The sequence below is a fragment of the Macaca fascicularis genome, chromosome 1, assembly GCF_037993035.2.
Source record: "Macaca fascicularis isolate 582-1 chromosome 1, T2T-MFA8v1.1".
NCBI lineage: Eukaryota > Metazoa > Chordata > Mammalia > Primates > Cercopithecidae > Macaca > Macaca fascicularis.
In genome coordinates, this window is record NC_088375.1 from 159,523,605 (window position 1) to 159,527,295 (window position 3,691).

Sequence of the window (3,691 nt, forward strand, 5' to 3'; positions counted from 1 at the left end):
AGCCCTGGCGCGGGGAGCGAGCTAATGAAGGCCCTCAGAGCGCCCGGCAGCGCGTGCAGCCGTCACGGCGCCTAAGCCCGGGCGCCGCAGGAGGGCTGGCGCGCAGGCTCCCTCGCTGGCCGCTGGCGGCCGCCACCCGAGCGCCGGTAGCTGGCCCGAAGCGCATCGGCGCTCCCCGGGCTCCGGGTCCCCGGGCACTTCGGTTCCCCGCCCCCCCGCAGGGGATAACAAGTTAATAACAATCATCCCCGCACAAAGCGCTTTCTTTCCAGACGTCAATCATAGCGGAGCTGGGAGCACCGGGCTAAAGGGGGTGCGGGGCAGGGGGAGGTGGAGTGCGAGAGAAGAAAAGAGGATTGAGAAGGGGTGGGAGAAGAAACTTGATTTCTTTAATAACCTCAATTAAAAGAGCAAGACACATATATTTTTTAAAAGGGGGCTTTTTGAATAGGATAGCCCGAAAGGTGAAGAGGTTTAATAGGATACTTGAAAGCTAATTACAGCGGGATTTAAGAAGCCTGGTGTTTGTTCCGATGACAATTTGAATGAAAATGCTTCAGATTAAACCGCGCCAGCAGCTCTTTCGTAAACTTACAGCAATTAGAGTCGCGAGTGATTTACACTCGTTTCTTTAAGGTGTAAATTGCCACTTATTGCTCAGTAAGTCAACATTTGAGCTACTAAAGGATTATTTTTAACCAGCGCAAAAAGCGGGTAGAATAATGGAAAATATCCAGCTGAATTTAATTTGTGCCGTTAAAAGAACTCACGCAACCTCGGACAAAATGTTTTAAAGAAACAACGCGCGTTACTCAAGTGTTTCTAAGTATTTGCAAGAGTTTTGTTCTTAAACGAGAACGCAGCGTCTCTGGGGTTAGACTGCTTTCGTTTCCAAAAACTCTAGCTCGGGGGCGGATGGGTCCCCCGAACTCGAGCCGCTCACATTTCTGCATTTCTGACTGTTCGCCTCCCCTTCTCCCTCCCTCTGGAAGCACCAGGCAAGATACCAACCTGGGGGCCTCCAGGACCCTCGGCCGAGACCCTCCCTTTCTGGGGTGCGCCCCCTACGCGGGACCCACCGTAGCTGCACTGAGGCTGCTTCCTCACACACAAAGGGCGTTTAAGCAGAACAGCTCGGTGTTCGCCTGGTGTCCCCAACCAGCTTCGGAGCAAAGAAATAGTCAGGGGCGCCTCGCGCGGGTCCTGCTGAGGCACTCAGGCTGCCGATGATTTCAAACTTAAAACACCAAATACCCATAGGTCCTGCCTCCAGAGTGAGGTGAGAGCTTGTCAGGTTCCCCAGTCTACTCAGACAAACCGCGTGACTCGTTTTGTGCCCTGCGGTTTTCTTTTGGCATTTTAGGTAAAATGGCTCTCCCGGCCAACCCTGGGATCCCAGAGGCCTTTCTGGAGCCCCGCAGAGGGAGGTGTGCCTCAGAGCCAGCAAGTGTTCTCGGGCATCCTAGCGAAACGAGCCGGGTCTCCGGTTCCACCGACAACCGCCCAGTCCTCCCGACCCACTCTCCCGGACAGCCACGATCACCACAGCAAACAGAACAAAAGCACGACTCACACGGACCTGAGAGCACCTTAGGCTCGAGGCTTCATGTCCCAAATTACAGTCTCCATGTCTCAGGTTAAGTGAGCTTTTGGGGAGGGAGTGCAATGATTACTGACTAACGCTACTACGTAATAAAAAAAAAAAAAAATTGCCAGGTCTGAAGATGAGGCCGTTACAGGTAGTTTCTGAACCTCGTTTAGGAGCCCAAACAACTCTAGTTTCAAGGACACTGCGATTCAGCGGGTCTGGCCAGGCGTCGGCTCGCTCACCTTCTCAGGGGGAACTGCCAGCTCCGGCACGTCCTTTTCTTCTAGTTTACACACAAACATCTGATCGCTCTTCCAATACATGGCACTGCTAGGGCTGCTTATCACATACCAACTCCAGAGGGTCAGAGGCTGTCGGTGTCTGCCGATCTCCCCCGCCCCCCGCCCCGATCCACTAATAAAAGCTGATGCTGAGAAGGATAATGCTACAAGTGTGTCTTCGTCCAAAGAGGCCGCTGTGGCCTGACCACTTTCTGATGAACCGTAATTCCTTTCCCGACTTCACTGAGCTCTGTCCCTCCAGGAAAAGAAAAAAAAAAAAAAGTTTTGTTTTCCAGAGGGTGGAACCTAATATAAAGGGAGGGGGCATGTGGGGGAAAGTCTTTTCCTGGAGAAATAGCCTCACCTCTTTAAGGAAAACCCGCCTTCTCTACATGTTAAAATCTTTATCAGGACACGCTAACTGACTTCAGGTTTAGTACTAAAGAAAAAAAAAATGGGGGATGTCCCGTTAACTTGACTTTAAAAAATCTGCTGTCTGCATTTGCCATAACTTTTAAATTCTCGCTCCCCAACCCAAACCTAAACAAAGATTCAGGTTACATCTCTTTCTGCAGCAAGCAGAAGGGGAAGTGGAGGTCTGGGTGACTTGAAAGTTTTAGTCATTCTGTTGAAACTCGCAGCTCTCCGGTCTAGCCGAGAAACGCCACCTCTTCTGGCAGCCTGGGGGCTGACTTATCTAGCAGTTCGCGCTCCCTTTCCGAAAAATTTTCTCATTAAGATAAAGAAGGAACATCTGAGCAACACAAAAGCTTATGATTTGCGACTAGATTTGAAATCAAGGCCACAAGAAAGACAAAAGTATGTTGCTAATGAGTATTGCTATTTCATCTCCTAGACAAAATTTAAGCCCTAGCAGCCTTGGTCTACTGCCTCAAGTTCTGACTGCGGGCGGGGGAGCAGCGGAGGGAGGTACTCTGGGTACCGTAATTTTTATTAAGACTGGAAGGTGTGTTTGTTTAAAACAGACTCTTTGTGGTATAAACTTTATTTCATTATTTAGTGCATAAAGACAAATTTGGTTAAAAGATTATTTTTTAATGATTTTTGTTTCCATTAAAAAAACTAAACAAACTTCTGAAACTGAGATCTAGGAGTCTGTTTCTTAAAGGCCTTTAACAGAATGATAGGATTTTGCTTTAATTACGTGGAAATATATGTGTAAACACACACGCACGCACACACACACATGTCTTATCTCCTTGCCTTATTTGTATAGAAGAAAAAGATCGAAAGGATCTTGCCCAGAACCCAGCTCGGTCAGCAGCCGGCTAGCGGAGGAGATAGATAGCCTTTCCTGTGATGAAGTGAGCCTGCGCAAAAGTCTGGGACCGAGTTACCACTACAGATTTAGTTTTTCCTCCATTGCATTTTTCTCCCATAAACACTAGAGTCTTCAGAGCATTTTCCTATCGCCATTGTTTTTCTTTTCGCGCAGCTGCGCACAAGTTAATATTAGCCATCCCCCTGCAGGTCCTCTCTGGGAGATCTCGTTTAAATTTACTGAGCGAAGGGAGGAGACGCTATAATTAATCTGTGCCCTCTTAGAAAATTGAAAGATTAGGGTGGATTGACTTTTCAAAAAGCTAACTTGTGCGTGGGAACCAGAAAGACTTGTGTTTTTCATCAAGTGCAAAAATCGGTATTGGGGGTGGTGGGGAAATTCACATAATGCATTTTCCATGAAATAGCATCGTTCTGGAGACCGGTCTTCTGAATGGAAAGTCAGAGTCGTGCAGAACATTGGCGCCATCAGGTCGTGTATAGAGCAGGATTTCGTTGAAAGTGGAATTAAACATAAAGG